Source organism: Ovis aries, chromosome 1 (assembly GCF_016772045.2).
Source record: "Ovis aries strain OAR_USU_Benz2616 breed Rambouillet chromosome 1, ARS-UI_Ramb_v3.0, whole genome shotgun sequence".
NCBI lineage: Eukaryota > Metazoa > Chordata > Mammalia > Artiodactyla > Bovidae > Ovis > Ovis aries.
In genome coordinates, this window is record NC_056054.1 from 80913341 (window position 1) to 80933077 (window position 19737).

The window sequence follows — 19737 nt, forward strand, 5'->3', positions numbered from 1 at the left end:
GAGCCTGAAGTCTTGATAACTGTCATTCAAATAACGCCTCAAGCATACTATAAATTTTTAAACATTTTAAATCCTAACCCTAACCCTCAACCTCCCAGAAGTTAATGGTTATAATAATATTGATGGCTTTGTAGAAGAAACTTCAGCTATCAAAATCACTGCAGATGGTGACTGCAGCCATGAAATTAAAAGATGCTTACTCCTTGGAAGAAAAGCTATGACCAACCTAGATAGTATATTCAAAAGCAGAGACATTACTTTGCTGATTAAGGTCTGTCTAGTCAAGGCTATGGTTTTTCCTGTGGTCATATATGGATGAGAGAGTTGGACTGTGAAGAAGGCTGAGAGCCGAAGTATTGATGCTTTTGAGCTGTGGTGCTGGGGAAGACTCTTGAGAGTCCCTTGGATTGCAAGGAGATCCAACCAGTCCATTCTGAAGGAGATCAACCCTGGGATTTCTTTGGAAGGAATGATGCTATAGCTGAAGCTCCAGTACTTTGGCCACCTCATGCGAAGAGTTGACTCATTGGCAAAGACTCTGATGCTGGGAGGGATTGAGGGAAGGAGGAGAAGGGGACGACCGAGGATGAGATGGCTGGATGGCATCACGGACTCTGGACGTGAGTCTGAGTGAACTCCGGGAGATGATGATGGACAGGGAGGCCTGGTGTGCTGCGATTCATGGGGTCGCAAAGAGTTGGACAGGACTGAACGACTGAACTGAACTGAACTGATATCGTAATGAGCATGAGCACATTAAAAAAATAAAAATAAAGGCTTACATCCAGCAAAATTCTGCTTCAAAGAGAATAAACTTAATAAAATTTTTCACTTGAGGAGAAACAGCCTTATTTGGTATAAAGTATTTTCTGCCTTTTATTCTAAAATTACCAAATCAATGAAAAAATTTGTGTCTATTTTTTTTTTAGTCAAAAAAACAGCCAAAAAGTAGAAGAAAAATAAAAAGGACTAACATCTAACTAGTTTTTTTTCTTATATAGAGACTATTTTCTGTAAAATATAGCTTTATTTTATAGAGGTTTAACTTTAGAGTTACTATATGGGAACATTTTTAGTGTGCAAGCTTAAAGGTGTCCAATAAATAGTACATTTTCTCAGGTCCTAGGGTGAAGTTTACTGAGAAAACAAACAGAAGTGTAAGGAAGATAGAAATCAAAATATTATTTTTATTTAAAAGCTAGTAATGTAAGAGAGGGCTTCCCTGATGACTAGGCAGTAAAGAATCTACCTGCAGTGCATGAGACTGAGGTTTGATACTGGGGTCGGGAAGATCCCCTGGAGAAGGAAATGGTGGCTATACCACTCCAGTATTTCTGCCTGAGGATTTCCTTGGACCTCAGGTAGCTTTTATGATAGGGCAATTGGCAGTCTTAACAGTGACTCAAAGAATTAGATAGACATTTATACTCAACAGCCTAAACTGGAGCAGGCAGAGTTTCTCCAGAAGAAAAATGCGGAGTATCTTTATCGACATATAAATCACTGCCAAGAGAAAGACAAGCAGCTAGGCTACATGTGTTCAATATTTCCTTTCAAATTAATTAAAAACACTATCCACTCCTTTAGAGAGTGAAGTGGCAGAGAAGTCAAAGCATTCTGTAAATGTAGTTATTCCTTAAAAAAAGAAAAAAAGAATGAGTAAGGAAAAATATCTCTTTTGTGGTCCTTGGTGTTTTAGGAGGGTAATAAATATTTTTTGCTAAAATCAATAATTTTAAAGAAGAAAAAGAATATGAAAAAATAGAGACCCTCAATTACGGTTTCTTTCTATATATTTTGACTATTCCTTGTTAGTGACGTTTTCATAAATACTCAGAGCTCTCTCTAATAGTTCATTACTTTGGAATCCCTGGAATTCCTACCCATGGCCCATGGCCTATGTCTTTGCTTTTCTCTCCCTTTCGGAACCTTCCTGTTGCTTCTGCTGCTGCTAAGCCGCTTCAGTTATGTCTGACTCTGTGCGACCCCATAGATGGCAGCCCAGCAGGCTCCCCCATCCCTGGGATTCTCCAGGCAAGAGTACTGGAGTGGGTTGCCATTTCCTTCTCCAATGCATGAAAGTGAAAAGTCAAAGTGAAGTCACTCAGTCGTGTCCGACTCTTAGCAACCTCATGGACTACAGCCTACCAGGCTCCTCTGTCTATGGGATTTTCCAGGCAAGAGTACTGGAGTGGAGTGCCATTTCCTTCTCCGTCGGAACCTTCCCACCCATATGCAATATTTGGTCAGGGAGATCTCACAAGGATAGCATCCCATGATTCTACAATTTTACTCTCCCAAGTTCACTGGCACCCGCTCCAGTACTCTTGCCTGGAAAATGCCATGGACAGAGGAGCCTGGTGGGCTGCATTCCGTGAGATGGCTGAGAGTCGGACACGACTGAGCGACTTCACTTTCACTTTTCACTTTCATGCATTGGAGAAGGAAATGGCGACCCACTCCGGTGTTCTTGCTTGGAGAATCCCAGGGACAGAGGAGCCTGGTGGGCTGCTGTCTCTGGGGTCGCATAGAGTCGGACACGACTGAAGTGACTTAGCAGCTCCCAAGTTCTTCCATTAAAACTCTTTTATTCCCTTTTTGTTAATTGATCTCAAAAAGTAACGTATCTGTCATTCAAAGGAGATATAATTTCATTTTCCCTTTGTGTGTGCTAAATCATTTCAGTCATGTCCAACTCTTTACAACCCTGTGGACTGTAGTCTACCAGGCTCCTCTGTCCATGGGATTCTCTAGGCAAGAATACTGGAGTGGGTTGCCGTACCCTTCTCCAGAAGACCTTCCCAACCCAGGGATCCAACCCATGTCTCATGTCTCCTGTACTGGCAGTTTCTTTACTACTAGTGCCACCTGGGAAACCCACAGCTTCATTATAGTAAATGTAAAAGAGGGTTTACTAGGAAATGTTACAAACAAATATAATGCCTCGGAGCTTTCATTATTCCACAGAGAATAGTGCTTTAGCTAGCACATGTGGACTGGGTGCCCACTGAAAGTGCTTCAGTAGGCAGAGACTGCCATTCCCACAAATGACACAAATATGAGGAGGGAACACCAAATAAGTGGCTTTCTTAGAAAAGATGACTTATGACTTCAGCCTGTGGTATTACCTGTTCTTCCACTGAGCTCACTCAGACCTGAGGAGTCAATCTTAGTGACCTACCAAAAGACAAGATGTAATGAGTCTTCAAAGAGGATCAAATTTATCCCTTTTATTGCCTCAAAAATCTCATCGATGTTAATGGCTTACTATCATTTATATTTATATTAACTGAATTATTTTAATAGCTATTTTAAAATTTCCTAGAAATAATGTGTTAACTCAGAGGTGTGACTGTACTGGTAGTAATGTCATATTGGGGAAGACAATTAAGTAGACTCTGAGCAGTCTTCCAATCACTGAATATCAGTCACTGCCTATTCTATGATTTTCTACTTAAGACTACAGAATTCTCTGAGTGACGAAATCTGTACTAGTAATTTCTACTTACACATCTGCTGAAAAGTTGCATGGGAGTATGTTTATTTTCTATTTAGCAGTAATATTCCACAGGTGTAAACTCATAAATGCAAAATTATAGAATATCTCATTTCCTCTCTCAAGAGTACCCTTTACATGAAGCTTGGATCTTTTAAGCTGACAACATTTAACATGGGACATATTCTATCTATCTATCTAACATGGAACATATTCTGGTAATGGGCTTCCGTTGTGGCTCAGATGGTAAAGAATCTGCCTGCAATGTGGGAGACCTGTGTTTGATCCCTGGGTTGGGAAGATCCCCTGGAGAAGAGAAAGGCTACCCACTCCAGTATTCTGGCCTAGAGAATTTCATGGACTATATAGTCCATGGGGTTGCAAAGAGATAGACATGACTGAGCGACTTTATCTATCTAACATGGAACATATTCTGGTAATGGCATGGTTAAAGGGTGATAGGAAAGACACTTTTTATAATGTGATTACTTGGGCTGAAGAGAAGAAGGATATTTCCTTTATAATGTGTAATTTAGCATAATATTTATTTTTAAGCTATTTATATGTGGGTTTAATTTATGTATACATAAATTACTCTTAGGAGTAAAGAGGAAATTTGTAATTTTCTTGGGAAGATGACTATGTGGGCAAAAGTTACAAATTTGTTTTTTTAACTTATCAGAAGAATCTCCTTTCCTTTCCACTCTTAAAATTGCAATCTTATGTGGAATATCAATGTGTAAAAATATCATAATGAGGCTTCTCTCTTGGAATTACAGTGGGATTTTTGGGGGCTGGATTGCCTGTCCTCACATTCTCCCTCCTTGGCCAGCATATCTTGAAAAGATCCATAGGAGCATAATATGTTGCTTTTAAACAAGTACAGGAAAAAATCTTAAAACGCTGTATTTTTGTGTTTAATTTCAATGCCTTATTTGAAAAATGTTTTTGAAATGTTTAATAAAAATTAAATTTCTTTAAAGAATATTATGAAATAATCTATAATATGTCAAAATTTCTTACTAGTTTTAATAGCACAATTTTGTGATATGCTGAAAATTAGTGAAATGTAATTCACAAGTAGTTATAAACATTGCATATTTATTCTTTTAGCTGCAAAAATGCTGCATAATCATGGACCTCAAAATCTCAGGACTTTAGAAAAACAAATGCTTATTTTTCTTGCAGGTTACTTGACAGCTCTGATTTATACTACAGTTTACCTGGGCTTGACTTCAGGCTATGAGTTGAAGTGATACCTGATCCATTTTCTTCAATCAGTGGTTACTCAGTTCAGTTCAGTTCAGTCGCTCAGTCGTGTCTGACTCTTTGAGACCCCATGAATCCCAGCACCCCAGGCCTCCCTGTCCATCACCATCTCCCGGAGTTCACTCAGACTCACGTCCATCGAGTCCGTGATGCCATCCAGCCATCTCATCCTCTGTCGTCCCCTTCTCCTCCTTCCCCCAATCCCTCCCAGCATCAGAGTCTTTTCCAATGAGTCAACTCTTCACATGAGGTGGCCAAAGCACTGGAGCTTCAGCTTTAGCATCATTCCTTCCAAAGAAATCCCAGGGTTGATCTCCTTCAAAGTGGACTGGTTGGATCTCCTTGCAATCCAAGGGACTCTCAAGAGTCTTCTCCAACACCACAGTTCAAAAGCATCAATTCTTCAGTGCTCAGCCTTCTTCACGGTCCAACTGTCACATCCATACATGACCACAGGAAAAACTATAGCTTTGACTAGATGGACCTTAGTTAGCAAAGTAATGTCTCTGCTTTTGAATATACTATCTAGGTTTGTCATAACTTTTCTTCCAAGGAGTAAGCCTCTTTTAATTTCATGGCCGCAGTCACCATCTGCAGTGGTTTTGGAGCCCAAGGCATGTTATTTGCACGGTGCAATTCAGAAATACAGGGACCAAGTCTAATCATGAAAGAACACGTAAAGCCTTTGCTTGCTTCAGTCTGAAAATATTCCATTGGTTAAAGGAAAACGTATGTATAAGCCCAAGAGTTCTGTCAGTGGCTTTGAGTAAGAAGTATTACCAACTGAGTGAGAAACTACACTCTATGTACTTTATCAGGAGGCATCGCAAAGTCATATGACAAAAGATATGGGTGTATATTTCTAAACATTGAAAAACTACACAATTTAAAATATTAACCCAAATAAAAAATATTAAAGGCAAGTACAAGCAAAAACCAAACTCAGATTTTATTCTGGATATTTCAGGACAAATATGGTATGCTAAATTAGCAAGTATTGGACAACATACATGTACATGAACACTTTCTACTACCATAATTCTCAGATTATATAGTTTCCTTTGTAATTAATTATTACAATTAGCAATAACTTCTAGTGAAAATATCTTCTAAGATATTTCCCACATGAATTAGGAGATTTTAACATGTGCATGTGATGAATATTTATTGTTTATCCCTGTAAAGCATCTCCTCCTTTATTGATAACAGTACATAGCTTTCCTGTTAATGAACCACAGAGGGATCATGTTTCATCCATCCTGTAAGGCACAGTTAGCCTTATTTCTCACCTGCAGGGGTAGCATGTAATCTGTGCTGAAACAATCAGGGCTTTCCATTCCCTTGTTGTAATGTTCGGTTCAGGGCTGGGTTTATAACCAAATCAGACCAATCGAGGGTTCAGTCTTGAGTCTTTGGCTTAACCTATTGGGAAAGAGATGCTTACTTTTTTCTCTGAGTTTGCCAGTCAGGTGGAAAGTAAGTTTCGAACACACTGCGTTCAAAAGCTTTGCTACTGGGTGGGGTAAACCTGTCTGAGAATTAAGCCAAGACATTGGAATGCAGAGCCAAGAGATAGAGACAGGAAACATCTTGAGGTTTTTTGAGCTTTTAATTCCAGTCCAAAGCTATCTGTATCCCTTACTTCCCAGTCATCAAGGTAACAAATTTCTCTTGATCATTTTTGTCACTCAAAATCCAAGCATTCATACTAATACCTATGCTTCTTTTTGCTCTTGCAGTCTCTCCAAAATTCTCTTTTCTGGACTCGCCATATCACTTTGCTGGCACACACATGACCCGTCATTTCAAGGGTCATAAACTTCCATGATATTTTAATATATTACCATATTATGAATTCATAATCAACTCATTTGTTCTTTTTCCTGAAAGTGCAGATTTGGTGAATATGATGTGTTCTTTAACCTGTATCTTTGTTTTCTCAGTTAACTCCCCGGGCTCAGTGGAGATGTCTCCCAAGACTCATGTGTTTCATGGTATGTCTGAAACTCTGACTACACTTATTTACTGTGACACTGACAGCTTGCCCTCGAATTCTTATAGATTCTGTAGCTGGAAGCTGTGATGCTGTATCTCAAACATGATTATATTCTTCTGAACTGTGTGGGAACTTGCCACTTTCCTACTTTACATTATGGCTTCCTAGAGGCCTTTTAAGCTACCATGTGAAATTACCTTCTGACTAATATAGACCACCAGTCCTTTCTCTGCTGCTACTAATTCTCCCTGTGAAAAGACCATGTTGTTGAAGTACACTTCCAGGTCAAAGCCATTAATAGAGTTCTTGATGTTCCAACAAAGTCTTGTTTTATTTGGGAAGAATCTCTTTCCTGCAACACTATGTTGTCTTAAGTCTCAAATCAGTGCTGCCTCTAAATTCAAATATATCTCAAAGAATTTCAGTTTATATGCATATTTTCCTTACCCAGGCTTTAGCAATCAAACTGTGGGAACTTGACCAAAAACCAGCTGAGAGACAGAAGCATTATAGTACTCAGACTCACTCCTTTCCTTTAAGGAGCCTTTGCCTCCTTATGAGTTAGTTTTTCAATATTTCCTAATTTGGGGGGAAAGAGAGAGGTCTTATCTCTCTCAGTTCTTTTTTATGGTTGACTTTTATCTGTATTACAGCTTCTGATAATGTTGGATATCCTACCACAGGACATTTCTGATTGGGCATACTGGACTCATGGATTTTTATGGACATTAAATTTATAGGCTGAATTCCAAGATACAATTCCATAATCTTCTCTTATTCTTAGAACAATGAATATATACTGTAGATTGAGATCATAGAAACGTAACAGCAAAATAGAATGGAACATACCCTGTAGCCAAGCAGAATCACTTTAGTATTCTCAATGGTTCCATTATTCAGTGTTAGAAATTATATAGGAGAAGGCAATGGTAACCCACTCCAGTACTCTTGCCTGGAAAATCCGATGGACAGAGGAGCCTGGTGGGCTGCAGTCCATGGGGTCGCTAGGAGTCGGACACAACTGAGCAACTTCACTTTCACTTTTCACCTTCATGCATTGGAGAAGGAAATGGCAACCCACTCCAGTGTTCTTGCCTGGAGAATCCCGGGGATGGGGGAGCCTGGTGGGCTGCCGTCTGGGTCACACAGAGTAAGACACAACTGAAGTGACTTGGCAGCAGCAGCAGCAGAATTATTTCAATCATCCCATCTATTCTTTGTCTCCTTATTTTACTGTCTGGAATTGCCACTTTGGACCTAACTCTGGCACCTAACACTGCTCCAAGCCCCCTACCCTGCCTACATATGAATAATTCTACTGAGAATTGACTTGTTCCTTCACTCAGTTACCCTTATGTATTTACAAGGTTAGCAGTACAATTTAGATGCATCAATGCTTATATTTTGAAATATGCTTTACTTCAGTACTATGATTATTATTAGCATTTAGTAACTGTTCTTATCTGAACCCAAAGTTTTTCACAGTGACACTGCTTTGTATGATAGAACCTATTAGTTTCCAACATTTTATTGCTGTGAAATCCTGTGAAAGAGGAAATTAGTCTGGAAGAATATTCAGGTACAACACTGTCACTGAAAGGCTTGCTCGGATAATCTGTGGTGTAGTAGGAGACTGAATGACTCTAAAGATCTTATATCTGGGCAGATTTGGGGCCTAGGATGGTGTCCTAATGGAATAGAAGCCAAAGAATTACCTCCATATATTTAGTGTCTTGATATAGTTGATATTCTATGATTGTACATATTATTAATATGTATTAACCTGAGAATAAAATGTCATACTGAAATTGAAGAGGGATGTTGGGACTTTGTTAAAGGTAATTGCTTGGTGAAGATGCAATGAAATGTAAAATGGAACCTCTGTTTCCTGATAGTACATTTTATAAGAACCAGGTGTTACTTTAGGAATTCTGTACCATTTATCATAGGAAGTTATATTCTATCAGTGTTAATACTCTCTGTAATTTAATTTGACTGAGATATATCTTTTTATTGCCAATTGTTATTTTGCTGAAGATTTGCTATTCCTCTTTTAATAGAGAATAACTTGTTGTCTTTTAATTCATTTAAAAGAATCTTTAGATTTCTTAGAAATAAATGAGATGGTACTTATGAAGAAAGTGCCAATATTTTAATTGACATATAGTAATTAATTGGAAAATGTGTCAATAAAATATATTGTTTAAATATTTTCATCACATTACTGACGTGAGTACAGTGCACACCCACTTGAAGACTTAACTACCACCAGCAAGGCAGGATGATAATTATGAGGGGTAAAGAGATAAGGTATGGCTTTTGCTCTGGAAGACCTATCATGTAGTAGAACTGTTAATTCTCTATACCCTCAGAAAGTTTTGTGTCTGATTCTCTTGTTTCAAAGTATAAAAGGCTAATCTAAAATATGGAAAAAAGAAGAAACATATAGTAGAATACAATATTTTTAGTGTGTCCTTGAAATTAATTAAGTTCCTTATTGCTACACATATAATTTAACATTATAGCCACTGATTTAAAATAGCTGAAAATAAATCTTAGTTTTGTTTTTCCTTTATTAACTGTTATGTTTACAAGTATCAATTATATACTTTCAGAATCTAAAACAATTATCACAAAATTTAACAACTTGGTTTTCAAATTTTTTTTGCATATTTTCTAAGTTTACATAGGGTCTTTGTTAATTCTAAAATTTTTAAAATTGATACTTTCAAAGAACATGAAAACCATGAGTTTGAAGCAAATTTTGTTTTAAAAACCTCAAATCATAGAAGTTTTAGTTATAGCAGTGTAAGTTCTTTAAAATTTTTTCTTTTTCTTACATTTGAAAATCACAAAGTTATTTCTACTCCAAACCCCTCCTTAATGAAATGAGAAAGTAATAAGAGCAAAAGCTATAGGGAATAATCCCCTTCATCTCTAATAAAACTGAGATTTCCAGCCCAAATAATAAACTATAATGTCTAGCATAAAAATTTCAGTAGAGTGGAATTTGGACTCATCTATGGAGGAAATAGTATCAACAGACTTTGTGCATGGCCAAACTGCTTAGAAATATGGAAGTCTCTGACCTTAAAGTTCTAATCAAATACTCTTTTATTTGAACAGTGAGATATCATGATGTGGTGAGCCTTGAAACTATACAAAAACCCTATCCTATACTTTGAGAGCAGAAAAGCCACAAAGAAAACCTGTATTTTCCAGAAGTTAGTAACAGCTGCAAGTATTACCAAGTAACATATTTGATGATCAGCTTGATAGTTGTTTAAAATCCTATCAGGAGTATAAAGAAGTAATTAAAGCCATTAAACTACAGTCTATTCATTCTCTGTACTGTCAGATGCCCTGGGAGAAAGAACAGAAGACAAGTGACCTGATCTACTCTCATTGACATGTGTACTTCTGGGAAAAGGTACTATTGGTATTGGCTGGGGGAAGAAAACTTATCTCTGAAATGCCCTTTATATATATATATATATATATATATATATATATATATATATAGAGAGAGAGAGAGAGAGAGAGAGAGAGAGAGAGAGACAGAGAGAGAGAGAGACAGAGAGAGAGATAGAGCTCCTGGCTAATGGTTACAATAAATAGAACCTAGAATCTATAAGGTATGGTGTGTATCTTGTAAGTTATACAGGTCTCTGAGATATAAATGGAAAATTTTTATACCTTAAGTGCTCCTATTGTCTGAGGTAAACCCCATGAAACAGTTACAAAATCTGATCTACTGTTCTCAGTTAGATACTAATTCCTAGTGTAGAAATATGGAGACTAAAGAGCTACTGTTAGTATCTCAGGCCTTTCTCTGTTTTGTCTGAACATCTTGATTGACTGTATCTTTGAAATTATTATAAATGGATGATGCTGGAATATTAGGAATTTCAACCTCTAATTATAATAAAAGATTTTTTAAGAGACTATACAGTAAACAGGAAGGAGGCAATTATGAGCTCAAGAATATGAATATGTAGAATAAAAATAAAATGTTGGAAACAATGCATATTGTAATATTTCAGAAAATTAAAGGGGAAAGGATGATTCTAAAAACTTGCAGTGAAAGAGAATGACTAGTTTGCATATGGTGGATTAGAATAAGTTTAGTACCCAAGGGTCAGTACAAGACAGTTAATAGAGTGTGGATTCAGATTTTAACGAAACAATTTATTTGCTAAGTAACCTGAGACAGTCTTCTTTATTTCTTTAGACCTCAATTTCCTCATCTGTCTTTAGGGATAATAATACTTTTCCATAAATTTGCTTTGAAAAATAAACAGGCTAATACAGAAGTTGGTATACAGAAAGAGATAAATTAATATTAGCTATGTGCTGTGCTTAGTCACTCAGTCATGTCCACCTCTGAGACCCCATGGACTGCAGCCTGACAGGTTACTCTGTCCGAGGGGATTCTATAGGCAAGAATACTGGAGTGGGTTGCCATGCTCCCCTCCAGGGGATCTTCCTAACCCAGTGATTGAACCCAGGTCTCCCAAATTGCAGTCAGATTCTTTCCAGTCTAAGCTATCAGGGAAGCCCAATAATAGCTATATAGAAAACTTAGATGTTCAACTTGGTTTTAGAAAATGTAGAGGAACCAGAGATCAAATTGCCAACACCCGATGGATCATCAAAAAAGGCAAGAGAGTTCCAGAAAAAACATCTATTTCTGTTTTATTGACTATGCCAAAGCCTTTGACTGTGTGGATAACAATAAACTGTGGAAAATTCTAAAAGAGATGGGAATACCAGACCACCTGCCCTGTCTCTTGAGAAACCTGTATGCAGGTCAGGAAGCAACAGTTAGAACTGGACATGGAACAACAGACTGGTTCCAAATAGGAAAAGTATTGTCACCCTGCTTATTTAACTTCTGTGCAGAGTACATCATGAGAAACGCTGGGCAGGAGGAAGCACAAGCTGGCATCAAGATTGCTGGGAGAAATATCAATAACTTCAAATATGCAGATAACACCACCCTTATGGCAGAAGTGAAGAAGAACTAAAGAGCCTCTTGATGAAAGTGAAAAAGGAGAGTGAAAAAGTTGGCTTAAATCTCTTTTTCTCTTCAGAAAACGAAGATCATGGCATCTGGTCCCATCATTTCATGGCAAAGAGATGGGGAAACAGTGGCTGACTTTATTTTTCTGGGCTCCAAAATCACTGCAGATGGTGATTGCAGCCATGAAATTAAAAGACACTTACTTCTTCTAAGGAAAGTTATGACCAACCTAGATAGCATATTGAAAAGGAGAGACATTGCTTTGTCAACAAAGGTCCATCTAGTCAAGGCTATGGTTTTTCCAGTGGTCATGTATGGATGTGAGAGTTGAACTATAAAGAAAGCTGAGTGCCAAAGAATTGATGCTTTTGAACTGTGGTGTTGGAGAAGACTCTTGAGAGTCCCTTGGACTGCAAGGAGATCCAACCAGTCCATCCTAAAGGAGATCAGTCCTGGGCGTTCATTGGTGGGACTGATGTTGAAGCTGAAACTCCAATTATTTGGACACCTGATGCAAAGAGCTGACTCATTTGAAAAGACTCTCATGCTGGAAAAGATTGAGGGCAGGAGGAGAAGGGGGCGACAGAGGATGAGATGGTTGGATGGCATCACCTACTCAATGGACATGGGTTTGGGTGAACTCTGGGAGTTGGTGATGGACAGGGAGGCCCTAGGTGCTGTGATTCATGGGGTCACAAATAGTCAGACACGACTGAGTGACTTAACTGAAATGATTAACAATAACTGATAGCTTGAACACAGTAGAAAAATCTGTTTAAAATCCTTAGGAAAATGATTTACAACTTAGAATTTTGTGGCTATCCATACCATCAGCTATGTTTTGTGGGAGAGAATAGATATTTGGGCTTTTCTGGTGGCTCAGACAGTAAAGAATCTGCCTGCAATACAGGGCACACAGGCTTGATCCCTGGGTAGAAGATCCTCTGAGGAAGGAAATGGCAACCCACTTTAATATTCTTGCCTGGAGAATTCCAGGAACAGAGGAGCCTGGCGGGCTATAGTCCATGGATCACAAAGAGTTGACACAACTGAGTGACTAACACTTCCACTTTCATTGATATTTATCATATTTTAAAAAATTTAAAAATATCTAATTGCCATATGCTTTCTTTTTTTTCATAGAAATGAGGAGTTAAACCCAGAAAGAGGAAAATAAGTTCTCTGAAATAGAGATAATCCAATATAGAAGAGAGACTAAGGGAATTCTTAATATAATAACAAGAAATTTCCAAGAGTGTAGGGCTCAAGCAGACTCCAGAAAATATGATATAAGTTCATTAGTGGATTTTTGTGAGGAAAGTATTTTTAGAAAAATAAAATAAAGTTAAAGTGTTTGAGCCTGTGAATAATTTGAAAAGCATTGATTGATCAGCGTTTTAGACAACTGTAAGAAATTTTGGAAGACATAATCAGGTATTTGAAGAATGCCACAGAAATGAATCAAAACCAGAAAGAAGAAAATAAGATATGTGTTTGAAGAATACCAGGCAGATAAAATAAATGAAAAATAACTTTTGGAAAAGTAAAAACTCTTATCTAAGAAAGGTAATGGAATGTTGTCATAGTACTTGACTCAGAATGAAAAATGTTTACATAGATGTAATATTAATAACAGTAAATTGGGGTTTTATTAATAAAACCATATTGGGAAGATGGGAAACACAAAATGTGCATATGAGAGGGATGTATTATAGTGCTACATTTGGAAATCAATACAATTTATACAACACAGAGAAGCAGAAAGACAAGACAGACCAAAACTTTTTTCCTAGAAAAAAATAAATCTTACTTTTCACTTCACATGCATTTCTAAACATCAATGGTCACTTGAATTAGAGTGCCAAACCAAAATCAGTTCTAGATTCTAACTTAGTAGTCACTAATTACTGAAACCATTTACAACCAACATTCCTTTTTAATAATAGTTTTTAGAAAGAAACAGAAAAAATACTAATTTTTCTTCTAAGGCAAGGAATTCTAACAAAATTCTGAGTTTTGTATTATGATAATTCAATGTGGCTTCTCTGGTGGCTCAGAGGGTAAAGCATCTGCCTGCAATGTGGGAGACCCGGGTTCAATCCCTGGGTTGGGAAGATCCCCTGGAGTAGACAATGGCAACCCACTCCAGTATTCTTGCCTGGAAAATCCCTTGTACAGAGAAGCCTGGTAGGCTACAGTCCACAGGTTTCGCAGAGAGTCGGACACGACTGAGCAACTACACTTTGACTTTCAATTCAATGCTTTTCTTTTTGAAAATATAAATACAAGTTTTCTCAAAAAATTTTTTTTCCTATTTTCTGTTCCTGAAGCCACAAACACATATGTAATTTGCCTGATCCATCTCAGGTTAAAACCTAGGCAGTTCTGCTTTGGTCTACATGAGAAAACACTTCATACAGCTTGACCAGCATGGCAGACAGTTGAATAATGAGTGTTAGAGATTTGCACTATGGCACTTTGAAGAAATAGGCACTCCTAGAAAAAGCAGACCAGATGGGCTTAATCTTTAGGAATGAGCTGTGTCCAGGCAGAAATTCTGTGTTAGGGTTTATCTGTTCCGTGTGTTTTATTTCCTTTGGACTATGGGGAAAATCAGGTTCACTGTCTTGAATTTCTGCTTTTGTATGTTCGGCTCTAATCTCTCCTAACCTTCAGAAATGACTGACATATACTCAGGAGAGTAAAAGTTCAGGACTTCTAGAATTATCTTATAAGGATTTTGTATTCTCTCTCTCTCACATGTCTCAGATAATATGTTACATCATCTTGTATTTGAAGTAGAAGTAGGTGCACAAGCCAATATGGAGATATTCGTGTAGGACCTAGACCATTCTGCAAGCCTAGGATTACTCTGAAATCTAGTTTAGGTGCAAATTAAAGTATGTCCGATATTATCATATATAGCTTTTATTATGTTGAGATATGTTCCTTCTATTCTTACTTTCTGGAGAGTTTTTATCATAAATGGATACCTCCAATTAAAATAAATAAATTTATATTAAAAAAAAAAGTATGTCCGAGAAGGTGCTGTTGTTCTGTATCTTTTATCTTCCACCAAACTAATTGAAGTCATATTACATTTTGGAATGGGTTTGTATCATTTAGTTCATCCTTGCTAGATTATTAAAGTCAAATCTGTTTTTTAATACGTTTTAAACTTTAAAAATGATAGGTTTAGTTTGAGAAAAAAAAAGATTTATGCTGAGAGTATTGGTTGGTCACAGAGTTAAATCATCTGTGCTGTGTGACTGCTTTACATGCTACTAGGTCAGGTACATTTGTGTTCTTATTGCCATCCAATTCAATCATTGCTTGTTACCTAGAAAAACGCTGACATATCGCCAATTAAGGTGAATCTTCCTATCATCCTTGTCCTAGATTTTGTTGCTTAAAGATGAATACTATGCAAGTATGAACCAGTATGTTAGGGACAGTTAACAAAGCTAAGAAAATGTGTTCAATATATTGGGAAAGTAAGCCTATTTACAAGTCAGGCAAAGCTGCACTCTCTATTCCAGAGATTTTGGAGGAAAAAGTTCAAATAAGGCACTGGCAAGGATTATAAGGGGGGAGGGGGAATATCTTGGGCATTTAGAAAAATGTTTTCAAAATTTATTACTGCATTAGTAGTATTTTATCTATTTTAATAAATAATAAAATAAATATTCATCTATTTTATAAATATATGTAAAATATTTATAACTATTTTAATAAAATAAGTGTTTTATCTATTTTAATTAATATGTAATTTGACAAAAGCTCATAAAATGTTAGGAGGAAAAATCTTAATTATTCAAGTACTTATTTACATCTAAGCATACATTAAGTCTTAGCACCAAATGTGCTGACACAGAACAAGGTTTAATGAATTATGTGATTCATTAATAATGAGTAATTGAAAAAATGTAGTTCTTCATTAGATACTAACATTCAACCTCTGGAAAATAATCTACATAGAAATAGAGAAAGTAAAAAAATATTGATCACTGTGGATAAAGAATCAATTTTCACATCCCTAAAAGTGTGAAAGGTTTTAGGTGAGACAGATTTGGGTCTGAATTCAATAACTGCTACTTTGTTGTGTCTGTGGGCAATTTACTTAACCTTTCTGCATGCACCTTTGTGTTCCTAGGCAGTAGTGATAAATAACACCTAACACCTAACTCACAGGGAAGTTACAGAAACAGCATGTATGTAAATAGGGCACAGTGCCTGACATATTAAATATGCAATAAATTATAGTTATCATCCAATAAACCTTATATTGACTAAAAAGAGTAAGTGAATAATGCATTTGCATAAACTGAGTAGATACAAGCAATTTAATTTAATTGCTTCAATGGAGTCTCTACTTAAACATTTCCAAGTGCTTTATTTTATAAAATTAAATTTGCCTATAATCTGAATTAAAAATTCAAATACTATAAATAAAAGTTGATTTTACAACACTGATTAATTTACTAATTGTATTACTGCGGCATTTTGAACTACACTTTGAAAGAGCAGTAAATTACAAGCATAAATAATTGCTTTTCTTATGTAAAGTCACAAAGAATATCTGCTCCATGAGTGGTTACTATCAATTTCAATAGTCAAAGTAAAATATAAATTTAAGATCTTCTTGTTAAGTAATTTGAGTATTTATCATTTGAATAAATGTGAAAATTCTTTTAGTGTTTTACCTGAATAATGATTGCATTTGTTTGGAATATTAGTGCAGCATGAAGTGATGGAAAGATCACTGGCATGAGAATTCAGAGGCTCTGATACCATCAGTATGATCCGGGGAAAGACATTTTCCTCTACATGTCTCGGGATACTGGACAAGATGATATTTAAGGTACTTGAAAGGGACTGCCATCCATGGAGCCACTTTAAGCTAAGAAATAAATTACTAAATTATAGAAGTTGAGTTCAGTTCAATTCAGTCACTTAGTCGTGTCTGACTCTTTGCGACCCCATGAATCACAGCACGCCAGGCCACTGTGTCCATCACCAACTCCCAGAGTTCACCCAAACCCATGTCCATTGAGTTGGTGATACCATCCAACCATCTCATCCTCTGTCGTCCCCTTCTCCTCCTGCCCTCAATCTTTCCCAGCATCAGGGTCTTCTCAAATGAGTCAGCTCTTTGCATCATGTGGCCAAAGTATTGGAGTTTCAGCTTCAACATCAGTCCTTCCAATGAACGCCCAGGACTGATCTCCTTTAGGATAGACTGGTTGGATCTCCTTGCAGTCCAAGGGACTCTCAAGAGTCTTCTACAACACCACAGTTCAAAAGCATCAATTCTTCAGTGCTCAGATTTCTTCACAGTCCAACTCTCATCCATACATGACCACTGGAAAAACCATAGCCTTGACTAGACGGACCTTTGTTGGCAAAGTAATGTCTCTGCTTTTTAATATGCTCTCTACATTGGTCATAAGTTTCCTTCCAAGGAGTAAGCGTCTTTTAATTTCATGGCTGCAATCACCATCTGCAGTGATTTTGGAGCCCAGAAAAATAAATTCAGTCACTGTTTCCATTGTTTCCCTATCTATTTGCCATGAAGTGATGCCATGATCTTAGTTTTCTGAATAATGAGTTTTACGCCAACTTTTTCACTCTCCTCTTTCACTTTCATCAAGAAGCTCTTTAGTTCTTCTTCACTTCTGCCATAAGAGTGGTGTCATCTACATGTCTGAGGTTATTGATATTTCTCCTGGCAATCTTGATTCCAGCTTGTGCTTCCTCCAGCCCAGCATTTCTCATGGTGTTCTCTGCATATAAGTTAAATAAGCAGGGTGATAATATACAGCCTTGGCATATTCCTTTTCCTATTTGGAACCAGTCTGTTTTTCCATGTCCAGTTCTAACTGTTGTGGACAATTATTAGAAAGTGAAAATATATTATTTTAGTATCTGGCATCTGAAGTATCACATAGATAAAAATCTTCGTCTTTAATAAGATATGAAAAGCCATTGGCAGAGTGAGACTCTGAGACAAGACCTCAAGGGGATAAACATGGTTTTCTAGGTCTTTACTAGAAAGAATGGGGTCTTTTTTTCCCAGGAAAAGATATAAAATCAGGGACTGAAGATGGAAAAGAGTTAGAAGCCAGTAAAGCCATATGAGATGACCATGAGGACATAAACTCATTCTCTTCCTACCATACATCAACAGAAATCTTGACGGCAGAAAATATCAGGATTCCAAAGTGAGTGAGCATGGGTAATTTATAAAGTCTTAGGTAGCTCTCAAAGGGAAAGAAAACCCTAGATGATATCTGGCCCATATTTTGAGAACCTAACCAGGATCATGTAAACTAAAGCTTTGAAACCCCACTGTGTCTTAAATTGTCACCACTCTCAAACTGAGCCAGCAATAACAAAGTATTTGGTACATGAATAGAGTAGAATTATGTTGATCCTTAAACAATTAAATAATTACCCCATTTAAGTAAAATAATACCTCTCTCACCTAATATAGCTCATTTTTTCTTTCTTGAGTGTGGTAAAATACTTGATTTACTGTTTCTTAGCAAATTTTAAGTATACAATACAGTATTATTAACCATAGCCACAGAATATACATTATAGCCCCAGAATTTATTCATTTTATAATCAGAACATATACCAACACCTTTTCATTTGCCCCACCCCTACCACCAGCTAGCTCCCAGGAACCATATTCTCTTTGCTTCTATGAGTTCCACCTTAAAAAAAAAAAAAAAAAAAAACAAATTCCACATACAGGTGAGATCACACAGGTTTGTTTCTGTTTGTATGGTTTATTTCAATTAGTATAATGTCCTCCTGTTTCAGTCACATTATCACAAATGGCCCTATCTCATTATTTATTGCTGAATAGTAGTTCATTATGTACAGATAATTCATCTTTTCTTATATATTCATCCACGAGAGACACTTAAGTTATTTCTATGTCTTGGCTATAGTAAGTATGCTGCAATGAACATAAAAGTGCAGACATCAATTCAAGATACTGACTTTATTTCTTTCAGATATATTCACAGCAGGATACCTAGATCATATGTGTGTTCTTAGTTTCTCAGTTGTGTCCAACTCTTTGTGGCATCATGGACTGTAACCTTCCAGGCTCCTCTGTCCATGGGGATTCTCCAGGCAAGAATACTGGAGTGGGTTGCCAGGCCTTCCTCCAGGGTACTTCCCAACCCAGGGATTGAACCCAGGTCTCCTGCATTTCAGGTACATTCTTTACTGTCTGAGTCACTGGGGAAGCCCAGATCATATGGTAATTCTATTTTTAATTTTTTGAGGAACTTCATACTGTTTTCCATAAAGGTTATACCAATTTACATTTTTAACAGCAATGTACAGGGTTTCCTTTTCTCCACATCCTTGTGAATATTTGCTATTTCTTGTCTTTTTGATAGCAGACATTATGAAAGGTCTGATGTGATATCTGATTATGATTTTGCTTGGCACTTCCCTGAGGATGAGTGATGGTGAACAACTCTCATATACGTATGCGTCATTTATATGCTTTTTTTTTTTTTTGAAAAATGTTTATTCAGGTTCCTTCCTCATCTTAAATTGTTGTGTGTGTGTGTGTGTGTGTGTGTGTGTGTGTATCATATATCTACATATCAAATATGTATGGATATGAACACATATATGGTCAATGATCATTGACAATCCTTTCACTGTCCATCTGAAACTATCATAACTTTGTAAATTGGTTAAATTCAAATATAAAGTAAAAAAAAAAAAATACTGCAAGGCATGAGAGGAAGCTCCTAGGCAGTGGTTCTGTGGAGAATCTTCAAGAAGTCAAAGGGAAAACCTGGGAAAATTAAGTTAAGATTTGTTCAGCTTTGGTAACTCAGTCAGGTGTTATATAAAAGTATAGTGACTTGGCTAGAAATCTAGTTTTTAATTAAGTGTCAGTCTTTATTGTAAGAGATAATC